A 23,688-nucleotide genomic window follows, 5' to 3' on the forward strand; every position below is an offset into this window, starting at 1 on the left:
CCCAGTTCGGGTCCTCTGTCTCCCTCGCTCTCTCTGCCCCTCCCCCGCTCAAGCACTCTCTTCCAAAAATAAATAAAAGATTCAAAAAAGACCACAGGATGGAAACGGACACCCCAAGCATTTAATTCTAAAGCAAGAAATATTATTTCAGAAGGGAGGGGCCTAAAATGTGTAGTCTGTAGTTCGTCCCCTCCACGGCCACTGATGCTTGAAGGGGTTTCGGACAATTCTAGAGAGTGCCAGGGGCAGGAAGGACAAAAGTCCCTTATAAGGAAGTGTGATGAGAGTCAGTGTGGTTTGGGAAATGGAGCGGAGGGTTGGAATTTCTGCAGACCTTAGTTCAGACTCCAGCTTTGCCCAGCAACAGCCATGCTGGACTGGTCTGTCGGTCCACCTTGGTATCCTGCCACCTTGCTGTCCTACAGACTCGTCCAGGAACTGGGGTTCTCAGGCTCCTCTTCTGCACAGGGTCCCAGGCTAGATTCTGCCCAGGAGACACTCACGAGATATCTGGAAGGCTAAGGAAAGAGTCCATTCTCCTCCAGAGGCAGTTGGAAGCAGACCCTCCCGGCAGATGGGAGATTTGCAGCCGCTGCTCACAGCCACCGGCTTCTAGGAGGTTCCGCACAGCTTCCAGGGGAGTTTCAGGGAACCACCCATTCTGGAGCCTGCAGGGTGACCTTCAGCAATGACTTCGTGACCTTCACTCACTCTCTACCCTTCCAGCAGCTGCGAAGGTGCTAATTCCCTGAATTAACACCCTTTGTACTTAGAACACACAGAATCCGTTCTGACAAGCAAACCTCAGGCAAACCACCTTCCCTCTTCAAAGGCAAAATGGGGTGATTAACACCTGTCCCAGGAAATCCTCGGAAGGACTAAACAGAGAACTCCTGGCAAGCGCCCCGCCCAGTCCCCGGTTTCTCTGCCCTCTGACATGCCATCGCCCACCTTCAAAAGGCCATTTTATTTTACGGCTGGTTCTTTGTGAGCAATCCTGTCAATAAGACCTACTTGCATGAAACCCAGCGAACAGTTAATGTTATTACTGATGATAAAAGGGAAGCGATGTAGCCGGAAGGGATGAGGCAACAGAGAAAAGAGGTTGAATGTGTGGGAGCTGGTCCCGATGTCCGGGGCGGGGGGCGGAGCACAGGGGACGCCCAGCCCGCAAGCACAGGGGCAGAGACCAGGTGGTTGTGGGGACCGCAGGTGTGCAGACGGTGCAGGGGCCACTTAAGGGCCCCATTTTCCCTGTGGGGCAGGAGGCCGGGCATTGCACTTGGCCTTCTTCAGGAGCCCTGGCGATGGTTGCTTGTCTGTTTCCCAGGTTAGGCTGCGCGCCTCGGGGAGGCAGGGGCCCTGTCTGTCTTGCTCAGCGTTTAGCAGGTGCACAAGGTGATGGGTGCTGAGAAGGGGGGCGGAGGAAACAGGGGAAGCTTGAAACGGTTGTGGAGGGGATGGGAGACGGGGCCGCCAGCTCACAAGAGGATGGCCAGGTGCCCCGTGGACTGCCGGGAGTGTGGATTTCCTGCATGGGCACGTGGCAGTGACGCCAGGCGGTGTCGGGGACAACCTCATGTCCGGGGTGAAGGCAGACCTCTGGTTTTATCAGACAGGAGTAGTGGGAGGCAAGCAGGGACAAGAGACAGGGGTATGGGCACAAGTGTCAAAGTGTGGCTCCTGCTGCCTGGACAGGAGGACACCGGTGGACAGGAGGAAAAAAGAGGGTTGGAAGCCTCCATGACTTGAGGAGGAAACTCAGGTACGGGGGGGAGGGGGGGGGCCTGGAGGTGACCAGTTGTGGTGGGGTTGTGGTGGGGGGGGGGTGCTGCTGTCGGGTTGAATTCCAAAGGGAACCTCAAGAGAGGGTGACAAGTCCCAGGGGTCCCCACCCTGGCTGATCATCAGAAAGCCAAATCCTGTTCCTGGGTCTCATTTCTAGAATCTCTGGGACCTGGGAATCTCGTTTTTAAAGCTCCCCAAATGGCACTGACGATCAGCCAGTGCCAGGAATCCCTAACAGTCAGGGCGGAACTGAGGGCATGGCACTAGCAGGGAGTGGCAGTGACGGCCATCGGATCTGAAAGGTGTGGGATGCATATGACGCGTGGGTGACAGCAGTGTCATTCACGAGGCCCCCGATGTCCCCTGGGACGGTGGCAGGCCTTTGGGAGGAGGACGACTGTGATCAGGTCGTGGGGGATGTGATCTCATAGGGGTGGTGGCCACGAGGAGGTGTACTGAAGGTCGGAGCCTCAGGCATCCCCGGGCAGCACCACCGGTGGCAAAGAATAGAGCGGAGGAGAGAGCAAAGACCGGCCCACAGAGCAGCCTCCGGAGCCTGCCCGGAGCTACCCGCCGGTCCGCCAGCACTTTGGGGCTTGTACTCCGCACAAAAGAGTACAAAAGGGGGGAAAGAGGGGAGAACCACGTCTGCCGCATCCGGACCTCAGCATCCGGCACAGAAGGGCTGGCATCCGTCCCCTGCCCAGCCCTGGGACTGTTTTCCGCTCCCGTAAGGGTCCTGGCCGGAGGCCTTGAGGAGCTTTTAGTATAAGGCACTTTGTAGCGTTTCGTGCAGTCTGGGGGGCTGATTCTCTGCCCTGGACCTACTCCCCATCTGACACCGCGTCATGGGTACTTTTGGACGCGTCTGGGGACAGTGCCCTCGTCACAGACTGGGAGGACCACTTGAGCAGCCTTGGGAGAGAAGGGCACGGATGGGTGGGGAACGGGGCAGGACAGAAAGAACTGGGCAGGCACGACGTGGTGATGGCAACGTGATGGGGCACTTTGGGGGGAGTCTCAGGAGTACTCAGGGAAACTTAGCCGGTAGCCCTGCCCGAGAAGCTGGAGGCAAGAGTGTGTGTGTGCAAAGTGGTGCCCTCCCAGGTACACACCATCTGGTGAGGCCCCAGGACACCGGGATCACATACACACTGTCTACATCACGATCACCTGCCCACCGATCTAAAAATGCAGCTTCCTGGGCTCCACCCCAGACCAACTGTGTCAGAAACTCTGGTAGTGATACCAAGAAAGTGGCGTTTTTTAAGTAGGCTCCACGCCCAACATGGGGCTCAAACTCACGACCCTGAGATCAAGAGTCACGAGCTCTACCTACTGAGCCAGCCAGGCCCCTCTGAAATCTGTACTGTAAACAAGTTCCAAAGGGGGCCTCATCACTATTCCAACATTTCCCACACCTTCCTGTCACCTCTGAAGAAAGTATCATCAGGCCCATTATACAGACGAGGAAACCAGAGCTCAGCGAGGCTAAGTCCCTGGCCTGAGGTCTTGCAGCCGCTAAGCTGCTGAGTCGGGGTTCAAAGCCAAGTCCTTCCATTCCACTGCCACTGATGTTCTTTCAGTTACTCTCCTCTGTCAAAGAGGGAGGATGTGATTGGCAGCTCGAGAGGCGGGGCCGTCGAGACTCCCTGGGGGGTACAGGCCGGGGGCGGGGGGGGGGGGGTGTTGGGGAACCTTGCAGCCTTGTCTTGCAACAGCAAAAGCCTCTCTTCAAATGAAATCTGACACAGGCTCTCAAGATGCAAGAGTGAGAGGGAGAGCTTCGGGCTGGGGCCCACTGCAGGACCCAGAGCCGCCCTTTCCAACCCCAGGGCTGCCCCTGAGGCTTCTTGTCACCAGTCACAGCCGCTCAAGGCACACGCACGGCCTCCCCAGCAGGAAGAGAAATACACCTGCGGGGAGCCGCGAGGGGGACAGCCAGGATCAGGCAACAGTGAGGCTCTGACTGGGGTGAGCCATGCCCCAGGACTCTCTCCCCAGGTGCTCCAAATACAGACCCCATTTCCCCATGCGACCCCACAAACAGGGTGGCTTTGTAAGGAAGGCCTTTGGGAAGGAATATGTGTGGCAGGTTTCTCGAATACCTTCTTTCAACTCTATCTAAAGAACAGAGGCGCGAGGAAGGAGGGGAGCAGGTGGCAGGGAGGCCAAGTGGTGTGGGGCATGGAGAAGTGCGTGTCCGCTTCTGGAAAGACAAAAACAAAACAAAAGCTTGCTGCCTTTCTGCAGCTGCTTAAATACACAACAGCTGCCCACCTCTGCCTGCCCGTGTCCCTGCTCCCCGACGATAAACACATTTCCTTCTTTCTCTGCGTCTAAGCACCCAGGAGCCTCCCTTCCTCCTAAGATGCTACCTCCTGGGGCCCAAGCCGATGGCTGTGGTGGTCAGGACCCCATACCGACACAGCTGCTCAGACGACCCGGCTCCCGGTCCCATCACAGCAAAAGAGATCAACATGTAGGAAAGGAATTGCACTCTGCATCCCTTTGCTCTGGATGTTGTTGTCTTCGTTGCTAATCCACCCCAGCCGGGGCATCTTGAGAGCCCAGACTGGAGAGGAAGGTTCCAGGCGATAGCACGCGGCCAGAGCTGTTCAGTGTGGGCTCTCTGACCATCGCCTCTGGCCCCAGTGTCAGGCCCAACAGCCCAGATGTAGTTGTGACCCAGACAACGCCCCCCACAGCCTGTCCCTGCCCCAGGCTGTCTCCCGCCCTCCTGAGGAGGGACCCAAAGTGAGCTTGGATGGGACCCTGCAGAGCTCTAAGTGGCTCTAAGCCTGTCCCCAGGGAGGCCTCTGTGGCTGGCACGCCCTGCTGTCCTCCCCGGCACATGCCCTCCCACGGGGCCCAGCCTTGGCTGACTACAGGACTTGAGCGAGCACAGGACAACCCTGGGCGACAAAGAGGAGGACGGACAGCCAGGGACAGATTGTTATAAATAGGCATGTGTGACTGAGAAGGTCACCAGCCAGAGTGAAACATGCCAGAAATTCTACAAGAGAGAGACAGATGAAGCTCATCTGAGCATCTCACAACCTCTCCGTCTCAGGGCAGAGAACAGGAGTGGGTTCTAAGACGGGGCGAGAAGGGGGAGAAGGTGGCCGCGGACCCCCGGCCAGGGCCCGAAAAGGCTCTTCGATGAAAGGGGCACTTTCATATTGCACTGATTTCTTAAGGAGGCTGGCCTTTCTTGGCGCTCACCAGATTGGCCAAGCAATCTGGAGAGCGAGAGGGTCAGGAGGGGAGAGGAGGCCCTTCCGACCCCTGTCCCTTCGCCCCCTCCGGCTCCTCGGCCTGGCCCAGGGCTGTGCCAGCGCATGGCAGGGGAGGGAGAAGCCCCCCAGGGAGTATTTGGCCAGGTCTAGAGACATTTGTCACACCCGGTCGGCGGGGGGGGGAACTCCTGGCATCTCGTGGTTGGAGGCCAGGGATGCCGCTTAACGCTCCCCAACACAGAGGACAGCCGCCCACGACAGAAGATTGCCGGGCCCCAGTTGTGAATAGGGCTGAGATGAGCAACCCGGGCCTAGCCCTCTCCCGCGTCCCCTCCACCTCCAGACCCCACCTCCTTTCCCCTTCATTTCCAAGGGCCCTGTTGAGGCACCCAGAGCACACAAGTACTCATAGCTACGCAAATAGCAACTCCTTATTTGCCGTGTTTGCTCAGCCAATATTGACTCTGCAGCCTAACACTGGTGCTATTGAGCCGGGGTTATTCTCAATATTGTTTGAGCAGCATTAGAACAGCCTGTGATAACCGGCAGCAGAACAGGAAGCTGCGCCTCCCTCCTAGGCACCCCTCCCCTTCCCCCAGCCGCACCCCCTCCGTGGGACGCTCCTGCAGAGACAGAGGAACGAATGTGCTCCTGGAGTCCAGCGGACCTAATGCCCACCCCTCCACTGAGCAAACACACCGAGGTTAGAGAGGGAGCCTGCTCTCTGGCTAAGTCAACACTCCGGGGAAGCCTGAGCAATTGAAAAAGGTTACATGCGGGAGGCAGTCCCCCCGGGGCGGGACCAGCGAATAATGATGGTGAGAGAGCCCCAGGCCATCGGCCAAACCCTACATTGGGATCGGCAAGGAAAGGTCCCCAAGGACTGGGGTTCGTTGGCTCTGGGTGACCAAGCAGTGAATCCTTCCAACAACCGAGCCCCCGATAACCGAGGGCTTAATGCAGGTGCCAGATGTTGCGCCCCTTAGAACCAGAAGCTGAGAACTGGGAGGGCCTTTGTGGACCGGCTAATGTGGCCACCATGTTTTCAGGATGAAGACCCAGAAAAACAGCCTCCGTCTTGGGGCCGGTCCTGGCTGTAAGGGAGTACAGCCACTGGGCACGAGTTCAGAACTGACGACAACCCGCTCTCAGAAAAGCACTCTCCCTGCCAGCTGGGCTCAAGTCCCTCTAACGGGAGCCAACACTGAACATGCCACAGCAAAAGGCTTTCAAATGTAGTCCCGGAGAAGGACAGTGACCTCCATTCACGTCTGGGGCGAGCGTGGATGTCAGGTTCCTCCCGAGAGCCATCCCGAGGGGCAGAGGGAACAAGGGACAGAAACCAGTAGCCAGGCCTGCACAAGCCACATGAGTGATGTAAGAGGAAGGCAATGTCTCCCACATTCCAGAGAAGGAGCCCAGAGGCACAGAAACAAAACTGTAAAGCCAGTGTGGGATCGAGGCTCCTGAGGAGCTCTGGTGAGGGTCATGGGCACAGCCACCTCACACGGCTGTGCACCACCCACCCAGCCGCAGCCAGCAGCTCCATGGTGAGACCGGACAAGGCACAGAGCGCTCAGAGACGAGAAATCCGCACAGAGTACTTGGGGCGGCTTTTCCTTGCCCACAGTAAAGCAAATCTAGGCTTAGCTGTACGTTTGGATCTGGGCCCATCCCATGTCTCTAGGTCAACATTAAACAAGTTGCCAGAATCATCAAGGGGGCATTCTAAAAATTAGCTCTGGCCAGCCCTAGTGGCCTGGGAGCACCAAAATGGTCATTTGCTGAAATTGGTCATTAACATTTTCTACTAACTGCTCTCTCCAAAGACTTGGAAAACGAGGGGGGACCTCCTCAGAAATCAGCAGTTCTGTAGGCCCTTGTGAAGACCTGGACGCTAAGCTCCAGAAGCTCTTCGTTTTTAAAAGTACACGGTGGGCGTTTTCTATACGTGGTTGAATGCTTTTCTTCAACACCAAATCATTCCATTTAGCCAATGCGCCTGCCCAGTCTGTGCCCCCTCGTCTGAGAAACGCCTTCCCACCCATAAAAGTGTCTCTGCCCTCCTGCACATGAATGCACCCTGTTGGAACAGAGATGGACACCTGACTCAGGAGAGGCACCCCCATTGGCTGGCCACTGGCCAATCAGACTCTTTCTGCTGGGAATGTAAGTTTAGACTTTTGGTGTTGGGTCTATGATGGGAGAGATCAGGTCTGGACGGAGGCGAACATTTTTAGACCTGGGGAAGGCCAGTCTTCAGAGACGAGAATGAAACAGACCTACGGAGAGAGGCTGAGATAAAAATCCAGGCGGTCCCAGAGAGGGAGGGACACAAAGCAGCTGTCTGGGTCTCTGATGACTTTCCAGTAGCTCCACCTTGAGCCTCTTGTGGACACTGCTTGTCATCCCTGCCCTCGGACTCAACAAGTCTCCCGGTAGCCTTCCAACAAATTCATCATCATCATCATCATCATCATCAAGAGCTAAGTTTATAGTTCTGTTTCTTGTACCGAACAGTTATTGACCAAGACACCTGTTAAGAAATCACCTGTTTTCGGGGCGCCTGGGTGGCGCAGTCGGTTAAGCGTCCGATTTCAGCTCAGGTCACGATCTCGCGGTCCGTGAGTTCGAGCCCCGCGTCGGGCTCTGGGCTGATGGCTCAGAGCCTGGAGCCTGTTTCCGATTCTGTGTCTCCCTCTCTCTCTGCCCCTCCCCCGTTCATGCTCTGTCTCTCTCTGTCTCAAAAATAAATAAACGTTAAAAAAAAAAAATTTAAAAAAAAAGAAATCACCTGTTTTCTGGACTTACTTGTTTAACACTGAGTATCTCACCACTTCTTCCTCGCCCTTACATCTAACTTGACGCCTTCCTCTCCTGGTATTTCCATGTCTTCCTTTTAGTGTTTCCCATAATGAGAACCAACAGGGTGGCTCAGTGATTAGCAGATGATTACGCTGTGTAGCCTAGACTTCCTTCCACACAGTGGTTTGCTTGCTCAGCCTACTTCAATGGAGGCTGTTAGCCTATCGGTCAGTCATTAGTCACTCAACAAACATCCATCAAGCTATCTCCCAACCCCAGCAAAGATATGTTGGAACAAACAAACAAACTTTACAAGACCACAGAGAAAATGTAGGCACTTTTTTTTTTTTCCCATTTTCCCATCACAACAGAGGAACGGTTCCGATGTGCTATCAGCCCTAATGCAGTTAGGATCCACCAGTTACCCCGACAACCCAGCCAGAAGTGTCGAGACAGACTCAGCTTTTACTTTGCTAACATGTGGAGGGGTAGTAGCTAATCATTGCTCATGAAGGGAAATAAACACCAAATCATTAATCCTTAAAAGAAATGAAAATGTAGCTGGACCACCTATAGCATCAAAACTTCCCTAGGGGCGGCGCCTGCGTGGCTCAGTCCGTTGAGGGTCTGACTTCGGCTCAGGTCATGATCTCATGGTTCATGAGTTCGAGCCCCATGTCCGGCTCTGTGCTGACAGCTCCACAGAGCCTGGAGCCTACTTCAGATTCTGTCTTCCTCTTTCTCTGCCCCTCCCCCGCGTGTGCTCTGTCTCTAAAATAAATAAACATTAAAAAATCTAAAAAAATTTAAGAAAAACTTCCCTGAAGGGCTCACAGCTGCCCTGACCCCAAGCACAGGAGACCTGGAGGGCATCCATCCTGTCCTATTTTTACTGGGTACCTTCTACTACGTGATAAGGAATCTCAAGGAAACATCTCCCATCCCCATAAGCTTTAGTATTGTCCTACTTCTCAATTTTATTATTGCTGAAATAAAAATATTATAACTACTAACATAGTGAGATTAAACTTTGTAAAACCGTCTAACAAATCACTCAGCCTTGCCATTAATGCAGTCAACAGTTCTCTCTTTTTTTTATATATTACCTTCCATGGGTATTTTCTCATTTGCGTGTTACCTTCCGCAGGTAGCGTTTTTACATCGACAAGACCCTGTAATGCATTTCAGGCTGTAATTTTTTTTAATGTTTATTTATTTTTGAGAGAGAGAGAGAGCAAGCAGGGGAGGGGCAGAGAGAGAGGGAGACACAGAATCCAAAGCAGGCTCCAGGCTCCGAGCTGTCAGCACAAAACCCGACACGGGGCTTGAACTCACGAACCACAAGATCATGACCTGAGCTGAAGTCAGACACTTAACCTACTGAGCCACCCAGGCACCCCTAAATATTTGTTTAATGTTTATTCATTTTTTAGAGAGAGAGACAGAGACAGAGCATGAGTGGGGGAGGGGCAGAGAGAGAGGGAGACACAGAATCCAAAGCAGGCTCCAGGCTCTGAGCTGTCAGCACAGAGTCCGACGTGGGGCTTGAACTTGTGAACCACGTGATCATGACCTGAGCCAAAGTCAGATGCTTAACGGACTGAGCCACCCAGGTGCCCCCAGGCTGTAATTTACTGTTTGATCTCATCTGCCACTTTTCTAGGTGTGAGCGGTGTGTCCCAGGCTCGTGTTCCATGTGAGGCCTCCAACCCCGCTCAGAGCTGTACCCACTTATTACCACATGGAATAATCCCTTTCCCCGGCTCTGCTTCCCCAGTGAGAGGCCTCACTGTGGCTCATGGGGCCCAACAACAGCTGGGGAGGCCCCTTCCACCTGGGAAAGGCATGGCCGCTCCCCCCAGGATGCCCCACACATCCCATCACCCTCTCTGCCCGCCGACCCCCACCGCCTTCCTAGGTACGATTGCCCTCGTACGCTCCAGGCGTTCCAGGGGCCATAGCTCTCTTTCCCATCCTTGAACATCAGACCTAACACAAAACACAACACCCAGAGGGTGGTGCAAACATTGGGTGAAAGAATGAGTGAAAATATAAACTAATGTTTTCTGATGGACAAATGAGCCATAAAGGCCCCGGCTTCCTCCTTCTGCGACCTGCTTCTCCCCCGGCCCATGGCTGTCCACCGGGAGCCCTTCAACCTGCACACACAAGAAGGACCAGGCTGCAGGGATTTGGGGCTGGCTCAGCTCATGCTGCCTTGACAGAAAAAGACAGCCCAGGACTTTCCGCACCGTTTCCTCTCTCCAGTCCCCGCCCACCCCCACCCCCACCCCCCAATTCCTATCCCAGCTCTACCTTCCATCCCATTCGGGCACTTCCAGTCTCTTGTTCACTTAAAATAGTATCGAGGACTTACTGTATCCCAGATGCAGAGACAAACCCTGCCCTCAAGGAGCTCGTAGTCAGGTGGAGCACAGATGAATATATACAATCATACAATCCAGAGGGGAGGTTAGGGAGCCTCGTGACAGAGGACGGGGAGCATTTCTGGTCGTTCACACGAATGACTTAATGCCCTGTGCTGTGCTCAGGTCCCTCAGGGGCCGGCCACAGGGTCTGACGTTCTGGTCCAGAGGTCCTCCTTCAGGTTAAGCATTGCCCCCTTCCTACATCTGCCTTCAAAGGTGAATCCTTGGCCCCATAGGAGTCCCCATGCAGGCCCTCGGACTCGGTGGGGATCTGAAGCCCTCCTTCCTCTCTGGAACCGTTAGGGCTACGATAAAGCACACACTTTCCGGGAGTTGAGGAAGATGTGTGAAGGTGAGAGAGACACAGAAAAGGGGCCTGGAGGCTCCGAGGCCTCCCTTCCACAGGCGGGGTCATCTCCAGTGGGGGGAACTGAGGTACTGGCTGACACATCCGGGTCTCTGCCCCCCTCCCTCACCTCCTGACCTCGCGCCCCAGGGAATGTCAGAGGCCTCCTTCCCAGCCATCGGCAGCACTTCCGATCTGTAAGGAAACCTGGAGCCCTCTAATCTGACCTGCTCAGTTTACAGCTAGAGAAACCGAGCCCAGAGAAAAGTAAAAGGACCAAGTCTCTCTTTCCTTTTAATTTTGCATTGACTCCGGTTCTGCAGAATGGCATCGGGATACGTTGATCTCCTGTGATCAAATAACGCCATCTCTGAGAAGCTCCTCTACAGAAATAACCCTCAGCACGAGAAAAGCTTCGGGCACAAAGGTGGTCATTACAACGTCATTTCGACAAAGAGTGCCGGAAGAAGGGGGCAGGCAAAGTCATTCCCCTTGATGGAAACCCAGCTGCCGTATATCCACTGAAAAAGTATAATGCAGTCCAGCCTTTAAGAAATGGGAAAAAAAAATTTTTTTTATTTTTTTAACGTTTATTCCTTTTTGAGAAACAGAGAAAGACAGAGCACAAGTCGGGGAGAGGCAGAGAGAGGGGGAGACACAGAATCCGAAGCAGGCTCCAGGCTCTGAGCTGTCAGCCCAGAGCCTGACGCGGGGCTAGAACTAACGAACCACGAGATCATGACCTGAGCTGAAGTCGGACGCTTAACAGACTGAGCCACCCAGGCCCCCCAATTTATATTTTTATTCAAGGATGATATTGGGGAACCAATTTATAGGGAAAGGGACCGTAGTTCCCAGCAGCCTGGGCAGCTAAAGTTGCTTCTCATAATTATTACAAAGGCCACTGTCAGAGGCACCCTTTCCCTACATGATCCCATGGGACCCCTGGCTAGACACCAGGTACTCATTAGGATACATTCATCTGTTCCCCAAAAATTTCCTAACGTGGGCACTGTACTCGTTGCTGAAGACACAGGAGTAAACAAGGCAGAAGGAATCCCTGCCCTCTTTGAGCACACTGTCTCATGATGGTGGCATTAAAAGGATCTGCACACAGCTAGCATCAGCCATGATAAGAGCCACAAAGAATGTTCTATCAGTTGAGATCGAGTTTGGCTGCCAGGAAGAGAAATCCAACTACAGTGATGAAAACAAGTGAGGGTTCTCTCTCTTACATCAAACAAGTCCAGGGGCGCCTGGATGGCTCAGTCAGTTAAGCATCCGACTTCAGCTCAGGTCACGATCTCGCGGTCCACGAGTTCGAGCCCCGCGTCGGGCTCTGGGCTGATGGCTCAGAGCCTGGATCCTGCTTCCGATTCTGTGTTTCCCTCCCTCTCTGCCCCTCCCCCGTTCATGCTGTGTCTCTCTCTGTTTCAAAAATAAATAAACGTTAAAAAAAAAAAAAAAAAAAAAAAAAAAACAAGTCCAGATGGGGACAGCCTAGGGCTGGAGCGATGGCTCCCACAAAGCCTGCCAGGGCCCCCACCCTTGCTCCGCTTCTGCTCTGACATAAAAGTATCCTTGATTCCCTTAACAGAAAGGTCTAAGGCAGCTGCTAGGGCTCCAGCCACCACATCCGCGTCCCAGGCGAAATGCAGGGAGTGCATTTTGCAAAATGCAAAGAGAAAAAATAGTCCTTTGTCAATTTCTCAGAAACCTTACTCAGCAACTTCCTAGCTGTCCGGAAGGCTGTAAGAGATAGTCTTTTCAACTGTACACATTGCTTCCCTGTTAAAAGGGGATTTGATAAAAGAAGAAGTAATCATGTAGATCAGGAAGGAACCAGCAGTCTCTGTCCCAGATGACGTTGTGAAAACAGAACACAGAGGGATCCAAGCAGGTCAAGGTAGGGGCTCAAGGCCATCACACTGAAGCTGAGGCCTAAAGAACATGTGAAGCCCGATAAGCAAACGGGTTGGGGAAGAATTCCAGGCAGAGGACCAAGACTGAACCCGAGAGGACAACTCTGATGGGAAGTCAGCGAATCCGCAGGGAGAACACTGAGGTGGGGCCAGGAGACTTGGCTTCGTGTTGTGACTCTGCAGGAACATCCCATCCCCTTCGGAGCCTCTCTGGCTGTAAAGTGAGCAGTGCACGCTCAGATCCCTGAAATATTCAGGAGGGCCTCTGCTAGGTTACACGGGGGCAGGGAGAGGGCACGCCACCCGAGGCCACAGCCCCACTCGGTTTTCGGACAAGACGGACGGAGGAAGCCCAATGCGGTGTGACAGCTGTAAGAGGAGACCTGCCCCAGGCAAGGCAATCCAGCCCCGCTGCAGGGTTCAGGGGAGTTCACATCCGTGCACCGTCAGCCTCGCCTGGACCCTCGACACCGGGCTGCAGAGCCAGAGGCCCCTACAGGGGTGGACAGAGCGGCGGCCGGTGTCTCCGCAGGCCTCGACTGGGACATGCTTCTTGAAGGAGGACGGGGGAGAGCCACCACTTGGGAAGCTCCTTCTGCGCGCCAGGCGCTGTGCGGCTTTGCTCTTATCCTCCCCTGCCGTCGTCCGCGCGATCACTCCCTCGGGCTCGGCGTTCGTTATTCCCACTTCACGGATGGGAAAGCTGAGGCTAGGGGGGTAAAGCAACTTGTCCACACGACAAGTGATCGTGATCGTGGGTGATCGTCAGCCCTGGTGCCCCAGGCCGATGAGAGTCCTCAGAAAACCCCGGGTCTCCGCCGGGCTGTGCGACTCGGGTCGGTCCTCCTCTGTGCGATGAGGTCACCTGGTTCTGCCGCGCTCCGCCCGCCAGCCCACGCATCCAGTGTCCCCCACACGCAGGCGCCTTCCTCATGGGCACTTGTCACACCTTCACGACAGCCCTGCCAGGGGCTGACCCAGGCCCCTCTCGGCTCTCCCCACCGCTGCAGCCTGAGTCACGGAGGTCCAGAAAAGCCCATTCCCCGGGGCCACGGAGGACGCTGCATCTTTGTCCTTGCCGTGCCCATGTGGGTCAGGGCGGGGTGCGTGGGGCTGGGCCCTGGCTCCTGGGCCGGCTGTGGGAAGACACCAAAGGAGCCCCTTCACATTATTACTATTCAGGTCAAAACACCTCCCTGTGTTTAAACAATTACGATCCATAATTAGTTGCCATCACAGCGGAACAAGTCCACTGTGGTTTCAAAATCACAGTGACTGCTTTATTTAGCTGGAACGGCCACAGCCGGGACACTGGATTCTTCGTCAAACAAAACATCTGCACTTTGGTTTCCTGACCTTCTCAGAGCCAACCTCCCTCCACGCACACGCCCACCCCGCCCGCTGCCCCCAGGTCTCCAACCGGGCCCCCCACACCCATCCCTAAACTCTTCTGTCGCTTACCACTCCTCTTCTGTGCTTCTCCAAACCCTGTCCATCCATTAAAGCCCAGCTGGGGCCGCCTCCTTCAGGAAGGCTGCCCTGATTATAGCAGCCCCATCCACCACTCGGGCCTCTCCATTCTCGTTGCTTCTCCGTGCCATCGGCTCACTGGTGTGTGAGCTGTGTGTGTAAGCTGAGTGCGTGAGCTCAGTGTGTGAGCTGAGAAGAAAGAAGGAAGGGAAGGTAGACTGTGGAACAGGAGGGAGAAGGATGGGCCACAACACAGGCCTTGGCACAGGTGCCTGTGTTCGGCAGAGAAGAGGGAGCCAGGATGAGTGGGAGGGAGAGATGGGCATATCGCCGTTAGAGTGTCCTTCCTGCTCGGGTTTAGAGGGTCTCAGCAGGACCACAGCTCTATATTCCTAAGGACTGGGGAGGGGAGGCTAGGGATGCACCCTGAACACGGCAAGGTTCTCTCTCAGTGACGCTGACTTAAGCGAGTTCCTTCGTATCAAAGGCCCCCGATTGGCTCGGCAAAGCCAAGGCTTCCTGGACATCGGAGTCCCATGGTGCGGAGGCACGTTCAGTAGCTCCCTCACCAGATGCTAGAGGAAATGTTGAGTTTTCCTTAAGAAAGCACAACTCAGGGGCGCCTGGGTGGCTCAGTCGGTTAAGCGTCCGCCTTCAGCTCAGGTCATGATCTTGCAGTCCGGGAGTTCAAGCCCCGCGTCGGGCTCTGTGCTGACAGCTCGGAGCCTGGAGCCTGCTTTGGATTCTGTGTCTCCCTCTCTCTCTGCCCCTCCCCTGCTCATGCTCTGCCTCTCTCTGTCTCAAAAATAAAGAAAAACATTAAAAAAAAAAAAAAGAAAAAAGAAAGTACAACTCGGTGCATTTCCATCCAACAGGCGTTTTTAAAGAAGAATCTAGCGATGAAGGTGGGTGTTCAGGGCCTGGAATCTTTGTTCCTCTGAGTGACAGTCAGCCTGACCTAGGGAGGCTGGGGACAGGTGGCCCATCAGAAAGGGGCCCAAGAGAAGCTGGTGTCTTTCCCCTCTGCCTGGGAAGTACCCCTCTCAGACCTTCCCCTGACTCCTGGCCCAGGCCCCAAGACAGACACCCCTAAAGTTACGGGAGACTTTGGGAATCAAGAAGAAGAGCTCAGTGCTGTCCTGAAACCCTTCACGGTCTTCCCGCTGAGCAGCAGTCCAGGGACAAGAGCCAGGCTGTAATAGGAGGTACTCTCTCAGTTCTTGGGGTCAGCTGTCCCATCTTTGGGTGCTGCATTCACATTCTATTCCCATGGGGCCCGGCTCTCAGCCCACGGACAGGCCCGCCCAAATATGGGCACCCAGCGATGGCGGCAGGCATTAGCGTCCAGGACTCTGAATCGAAGGCACGCACCACCAAGAGTGTGGTAGGTGGGTCAGGGAGGTCTCTGTTCACCTCCCAGCGTCTAAACCTCCTTCTCTTACAAAAGGTCAGGTTGCCCCAGCTTCCCTTCAACTCCAACATTTTCTGGTTCCGTAAAACATTTTTGATAAGGGGTGGGGGAGGGGGGTATAATTCTATCCCTTGTCCATTGACTTTTTGTAGGTTTTAGTTCTTGGATTTTTATGTCCGGTGAGATGGAGGACTGTCTCCAGAGGAGCAGAACTGGCTCCCCGCCCCCTGAAGCTCCAGGCCAGGAAGTAGGTTAAAGGGGCGGGGTGCCTTCGAGAAACCAGAGGGTTAGGGGTTCCCCCGGGTTCCCCCTCCCCTAGCCCCTCCCCCGCCCCTCTTCCGTGCCCACTCGCCCTCAGCAAGCAGGTGAAAGTAGGTACTGGCAAGAGGGCTTGCTCACCCGGACTGCCCATAGCCGGGCCAGCCGTGGCCCAGACAGCAGATGGGGCTGGCCAAGGTCCCGCTGGGGTTACCGACAGCTGGCCAGGCCCCCTTCCAACCTTCATGTGCTTGGGCTTTCCGTCCCATCCTCTCCATGCAGCCCCCACCTACTCCACCCACCAGAGCTATCACTCTCCTCAGAGAGCCCACAGACCTTATATTCTGTGTCACCCAGACTGCCCTCTGTTTCACCTCACGGGATGTTTGCTGGTTGATGGACTCCAGCCCAGACCAGAGGCAAAGACCTAAACTGCGGACACACCGAGGAGGAAAGCGAATCAGGCCCTCCTGAGGAGTGCCAGAATGAGTCTAAAAGAGAGGAGTCCAGCAGACATCCATCCTCCCCGACCCTGCTGCCCCGCTTTCCTTCATTCATTCACTCATTCACTCATTCCAAAAATGTTCACCCAGCACCCGCTACGTGCCAGGCACAGTGCTAAATGCTGGCACACAGTGCCAGTTCCACAGTGGAACAAGACGCAATCTCTGACTTCACAGTGTTTGTAGACCGGTCGAAAGGGCAGACATTAAACAAATAATTACACAATGAATTAATTAACTGCTGTTATAACTGATGCTGTGAAACATTAATAAGGGCAGGTGTTAGTTAACAGAGAACAATTTCCAGGAGGAGCTGACCAGTGGGAAGTTCACAGAAGTGATGTTTTAGCTAAGACCGAAAGATGGTCTGTAGGGGAGAGGAAGCAAAGGGCAAACAGCCTGTGCAAAGGTCCTGAGGCAGGAATGAGCATGGAATGTTCCAGAAATCTAGAACGCCCATATGGTTGGAGCTCAGAGCCATTCAGGGAAGAGGGGGTCTAACAAGGTTGAAACAGCAGCAGAACTTCCCACGCCAGCAAAGGATCGGGCCAGCAAAGGATCGAGCCTGGGCAGATTGGGGAGCCTGTGAAAAACATCAGCAAAGAAAGAGCTCTATGCTTTTCAACTTGGCCATGGCAATTTTTTTCCCTGCCATCTCTCTTCTAAAGGACCACAAACATCAGGACTTGCTTTTCCTGTCCAGAATTCATGCCACAGTAACATCCTACATCTGCACAGCTACATGAATGATTACAGCATTTTCCCACCCACTGTCTCTTGTCACGCTCACAGAAACCTCATCAGGTAGGTGTTTTGAGCCCTGCTTTGCAAATGAAGTCATTAAGACTCGGTGAAATTAATTAACCTGCCCCGAGGTCACCTCCACAGTGTTTTGTGCAAGATACTACGGTGGCCTGATGAAAAGGTAAAGAAGAAAAATCAGCATTCACTAGGTACGAGTAGGCAAACATGTGCCAACATAAGTGAAGCCTAAGAAAGAAAATAAAATAGCAATAAAGAATATCGCCCATTCCAAAGTGTATGAAAATATTTGGGATGAATCCGCTCTTTTAAATTGCCTACTGATAGATATAGGTATCAGTACAGACACAGATATAGACACAAGTACAGGGAACATACATGTATAGAAAATTGAGAGTTGGAATAACTGATTTTTTTTCCCCCATAACTTGAAGTCTTCAACTGCTCGTTTTGGGTAATTGGCAAATTTTATGGTAATGTGAGCTGGCAGCGAGATGGTTCTAAACTCTAATTCAGATTCTAAAAAGTTTCATAAATAAGTAAGTAAAAGGTTAGTTCTTCCACTTAGAAATGCTCACCATTTCGATGTTTATTACTACCTCAATTAGAATGGTAAATAATAATACCAGGGGCGTGAATCCTAGATCTCAGACTCAGGTCTGGGAAAAATATCACTTCCTTCCACTTGTCAAACGACCCCAATGCAAGGTCCTGAGCCCCTTCCGGGAAAGCGGCCCCAAGTCCAACAGGAATCCACTCTCATCACGTAAGTCCAAGAGCAGACCCAGGCTAGGCCGGCCCAAAGATGGAAGACGGAAACTACGTTCCAAGAGAAGGCCCACCTAGAAAGCAGAGCAGGAGTAGATTCTGGGGCAGGGGTGGGGGCTGGGCCAGCCTAGCCTTTCCATATAAAATATTGAGTGCTAGAGTCAGGCTCAGCATTAGAAATCTGACACGCAGGCAGAATTCTCCTGCCAGAACTGCAATACAAAGCCGCAGGGAAACTGAAATTTAAAAAAACGGATCCTCGGTCCTACGGCAACTTAGTCACTCAGCGAATTGATCATTTGGTAAATTGGCTTTTAGCAAATTGATCTGGGGTGTCTAGGCTGCTCCCAGAAGGCTGTCCACCAGCCAGTAGAGTGCGTGGAGCCTGGCGGATGAGAACACAAGCTCCCAGGGAACAGTTGTCTCCCCTTTGCCCCCGAGGAGACAGACCTCCAGGCACGACGACGACCTGGAAGAAGATGCCATACTGGGGCACGCCGGGGTGCCTGGCTGCCTTTCGGGCAGCCTTGGGTCTGGGTCCCTGGATGCCCCTCTCCTGCCGGGAGCCTGTGGTGCACACAGACCCTCAGGGTGGATGTGGGGAGCAAATGCACTCTCGGTTCCAGGAGCTGCGACAGGGTCTTTACACTGAGGTCACCTCTGATCCCACGAACACAGTGGCAGCCAAGACGTGCCGGACTACAGGGTCCTCCTCACCTCCCCGACCTCCTGCTGCAAACCACTACTGTTCCCGTGAGGCTCTAGGGCGGGCACAAGGCTGGCTTCTCAGAGGGTGTCCCACGGGAACTGCCCTTACATCCTAGGATGTGGGATTATAAGGGTCCCCTGTCCAGATGGGGAAACTGAGGCTCGGGGAGTTGATGTGAGGATTCCATAAGGGAACCCTCATTAACAGATGCCTATGTTCCTTCCAGAAAAAAATAAAATAAAATAAAATAAAATAAAATAAAATAAAATAAAAGTAAAAACCAAGGTGTCTCCTGGGATACGTACCCACAAGGTTTTTTAAAAAATGTATATAAATGGACCCATACATTCTTCTCTAAACCTTGTTCTTCTCGTTTATTAAACCATTCCTTCCTCCTTTTCCTTAACAACTGCACTACATTCCAAAGCACGAAAGCTCCATAACGTATGTATCCAGTCTCCTACTGAGGGGCGCTGCAATTGTTTCTAGTTTCTGCTGCTGCTACTCGGCACTCTAAGCCATTTCCAAAGAATATATCCCAAGGTCTCTGTGAATCCCTCAAGCTGCTAACATCAGGATAACACATAACACTTCCCGTATGATAAGATAAAATCGTAACTTGAAACGTTTAAGTTACCTTAAGTTTCTATTTTCCAGCTTTAAATCCTTGCTTTGGTTATGCCCCATGACCTCCTCCTCACGGCGCCTCCGGCCCCAGCAGCTGGTTTTCTTTGTCGTCACTTCGTGGGTTCGAGAGTTTGATGACAGGTGGAGAACAGCTAATCCACATGCAGATGAGAGGCTGCACCATGAGCAGGACCCTCCCCAGGCCAAATCTCTTCGTCTCCCACGACCTGGAGGGCCGACAATCGGCATTCAGCCTCAGCCCATCTACAAATGGCGGCACGCAATGGGCCTTCAAGTCATTCGTGGGTAGTTATGCCTCAAAGCTTAAGCTGTAAAACGCAACGATACCCTGCGCCTTGGTAATCTGCCGCAAGGCTGCCCAAATCTGAACGTCTGCATGGATCCCCGTGGAGGGATGAGGTGCACCTGTGTGGGGCCCTGCACTTGAACCACACCCACCTTGGCCCTCCAGATTGACCGGAGAGGGCAGAGGCCTGGAAGGATTGCCAACAATAGTCACTCGTACTTGAGGGGCGTCGTCCAATCAATTTCTTATCCCCCTATTCTTTGCAGCCAGAGCACGCAATCTCCAAAGCTTCCTCCTACTCTGATGTTTCATGGTTCTGAGGCCCAGAATCCTTTGCGTTATAACCCCCATAAGTTGTAATGGAATCGAGCCATGACAAGAAATCAGCCAATCCTGACCGGCAAGCCAGGGGTCATTTCCTGGCGAAGTTGGGGATACGCTTCTTTGGCTATCAGGCTGAGGAGACATGGCACAGAGGGGTCCATGAGAGGAAGGAGGGAGGAGGAAGGAGCCCAGAAAGGTGGTCTGATGATTTTGATGATGATGAGTTGATGTCTGGGGAAGAGGAAAAGAAGGAACAGGAGTTTCAAATATTTCGAAATTCTCTTACAGCCCACCTCATCTTCAACATGGCACAGAGCACAGCTACTAAGAATGCTGTGGGTGGAGAAGTTGAGTCCCATCAAGGTTAAGGACCTCATCCTAGTTCACCCACCGGATCCGGACACAGATCCTGCATACCCAGGAGCCAGCTGATGACCACGTGCTACCCTCTCCCGTGCACATCTGTGCCCACGTCCATGCCCACCAAGTAGCAGAGGACACAGCCTCGGGGTCCAGAGGACAAAGCAGGAGAGGGGCAACCTTTGACCCGACTCAGTATAAACTCCTCCCCCATCCCCCTCAACTCCCCACCCCCGCCCACCACCAGAACGGAGAGGGAGAGAGAGCGAAATGCTAGCATCACCCAATCCCAGCAGCAGAGCCTACGGGCGGCGGCCACCCTCCCAGCCTGGGGCACTGATGCCACACCTCATCAGCCCCACCCCATTCGTTCCCCTGCAGGCAGGGTGGGCCAGGGACAAACAGGGTCAAAGGCAGGCTCTTATCACAACATCTGCCCACTCACTTACTCTGCCCTGAGCGCTTGGTATTTTGTAATCACGGCACCTAGGGAGCGCTTGGTCACTTTTTGCTGAATTAACACGTGCATGCATGAACGAATGAAGGATTGAAGAAACCCCTGGGCCATGCATCACCCTTTTCATTTTCACATCATCTCTGTATCCATTATTCCATTTTATCCTCGGGATACCCCCCGGGGAGGCAGTATTGGAATCCCTACTTCACAGATGGAGAAACTAAGGCCCAGAGAGACCACTGCCTCACACAAGATAATGGCAGAGCTTAGGCCAGCATCCTAGCCCCGGACTCCTACCTCAGTGCGCCTTGCTTATGATGGCTGCTGGCCTGGGTAGGCTCTCCAGTCACCCAGTCCTCCAAGGAGAAAAGCTTTACTGCTGGAGCCCAGCAAGTCACAGGGTCCCCGAATGCCCCGCTCGCCACCGGAGGTGCCGATGAGGCTAGAACTACAGGAAAGCCCCCAAAGAACGGAGTTGTCAGCCCTCGCTCAGGAGCACTTGTGACCTTCCAAAGGGCCTCCACATTTCTCCCGGGTTAGCTCATCTTTTCCAGATCTGGATAAGACCTGGAAACCCCCATCCGGCACCTTTCTGATTGTGACTCACTCTGAGGGCAGGGAGGCGGGAGAGGTGAGGCACTCATATCTCAAATCTCACCGACTTAACAACAAACAAGTCTCTTCTTCAACGCCACAGTCGTTCATCCAACAAACTCTCCCGACCATGTGTTATACGGAGCACTGAGTACCCAGCACCGTGGTCAGAGCTGTGCAGGCAGGAGAGGTCACAGCAGCCTGCCTCTTGTGGGTCAGCACCGCAGCCCACGACCTTGCCAGACGCTCTACCATCATCCCTTCGGCCAAGGGACCTTCCTGGCCAACCCTAGACTTGTGCACCTGTCTCTGCCGCCCTTTGAAATGTCAACCACTCATTCTTTGCCGGTCCGCCCTTGACCTCCACCACACCAACTCCTTTCCCCGCCTCTCCCACCCACTCTTGAAATGCAGGGGCTCCCAGGAGTTCTGTCTTAAGCCCTTTTTTCTGTCTTTGGCTATGCACACCCCTTTAATCATCTCATCTACAGCACAGGAGTGCAAATACTACCCTACCTGTTGAGGATGCTCAGGTTCATTCTCCAACTACGTGAACCGCTTATTGGACACCCTCTCCTGGAATGGCCTTGGGCGTCCAAAACCAGCACGTGCACCCCTGACTCACCCTCACGACTCCTTCCCACTCTGCTCCTCCTCTCCCCGACTCTGGCCAGCGGTGAGCGGCTGCAAGCAGGCAGCCCCCTGAGCCAGGACCCCGGGGGTCAGCCTCACCTCTGCCCTCTCCTCCGGTCGCCTCCTCCTCCTCTCCTGAGCTAGAGCAATGACCGCCGTGCCGGTCTCCACATCGCCTCTTCAGCTGTAGCCTGTGCCCCAAGGCCCTCCATGACCAGGCCCTGCCTTCTCCCCAGCTCCTCTCCACTCGCCTGCATTTGCTCCAGCGGAAGTGAATGCTTCCAGTCCCAAAGGGGCCCTGCTCTCTCCCCCTGCCAGCTTTTGTGTGCTTTCCTTTCCTAGAAAATTCTCTCCCACCACTCCACCCCCACCTAGGGAACTTTACAGCTTCTCCTTCAACACCAACTCAAATCTCACCTTCTCTGAGAGCCCACACCCCCCCCCTTCTGACCTCCCCAAGCCCAAGCCAGGCTCTCCCCCAGATGCACCCATGAGGGCCCCACACAGGCCACTGTCACAGCACTCACCACCCTGAATTAGACTTTACTCTGTATGTCCAGCCCCTGGTGACATCCTGCCCACGGTGAGCCTCAGTGAGTGAATGAATGAATGAATGAATGGTGCAGAGACTGGTGGAATTAGGGGTGGATCTAGACAATACCAACACGTCAAGAGGAGGAAAGACACCAAAACCTCCTCTGCCAGGCCCTAAACAGTTTACAACCAACTCGAGAAAGAGATGAGACTCTCAAAACATGTAACAAACCAGAACGGTTTGCAGTGAGTTCTGCGAGGCCCCCATTCTCTCTGGAGCTCAGAGGAGCCGAAGGAGGCTCAGGAAGGGGCCTGCCTCCATGCTCCCGCCCAGCCTCCCAGGATCCTGGCAAAACTGAGGTCAAAGGGTTGGGGGAGACACTGCTTCTCCAGGGAAACCCCACCTTCCAGAGCCCCTGGGTCCTTGCAGGGGAAAGCTTGGTGCTACCTCCCCACCAAAGAGCCTGGCTCGCTGGCGAGGGTGGAAGAAAGGCAACAAAGCGTTCCAAGCAGAAGGTGGACATCCCCCCCACCTCACCCCCGCAAGGTGACAGCTTGGAGTCCATCTGCTAGATGTTCTGGAAGGCTTTCTGACTGGGGATCCAGACACCAGGCTAGACCTCCTGCCCAGGCGGGAGGGACCAGCACCCGGAGGCCAGGAACAGCACCCAGAGAAGGCAGGGAGGGAGGGCCAGAGACTCGGGCACCATTCCCTCGTCTTTTTGACGCTGAGCCAGCTAAGGTTCCGTGGACAGTCTTGACCTGACCTTGGTCTCTATATGATCTGGAGAAGTGTAAATATTGAGGCGTATGCCAACACTGAAATAAAGCAAGTGCACGCAGATAGTCCGGCCTCTCCTGGCAAAACGTCGCATCCAGCTAGTGACTCTCAGGAGCCCCGGGTTTCCCTGTCCTGCACCTTTTCCCCTCCCCTCCTCCCTCCCGCCCCTTCCCCAGGGCCAGGCTGCCTCCTGGGTCCCGAGCAGCGAAACCCGCTCCCAGACGCGCAGGTTATAAAGCTGGAGGGGGCTCCGAGCTTGGCCGGCCCCAACCCCTTTTGACAGAGGAGGAAACTGAGGCCCAGGGAGGGAAGGGGACATCGAGGTGATCACGCAGCTGCCCAACTCCCAGGACAAAGCTCTCTGTGCTGAGGAAGCTCTCAGACCCCACCTGTGCACCGTCCAGTTAATCTAGGAAAGAGTCACTGCAGGCCCCGCCCCCTCCACCGCACCCCCCCCCCCCTCCACCAAGGAGAGAAACAGGGCTGCGTTTCAACATCTCAGAACAGCCCACTGTGCATCATGGCCAAAGTATAATGGTGGCATTTGAGGCCTCAAGAGCCGAAGCCTTGGGGAAGGCCCGAGATCCCAAGGCTCCGTGCCAGGGTCGGGGGGCTCCCTGTAGCAGCGCCCATTACATTCTGTCCTGGCCCCCGGCGTCCC

Source organism: Leopardus geoffroyi, chromosome B3, assembly GCF_018350155.1.
Source record: "Leopardus geoffroyi isolate Oge1 chromosome B3, O.geoffroyi_Oge1_pat1.0, whole genome shotgun sequence".
Lineage (NCBI taxonomy): Eukaryota > Metazoa > Chordata > Mammalia > Carnivora > Felidae > Leopardus > Leopardus geoffroyi.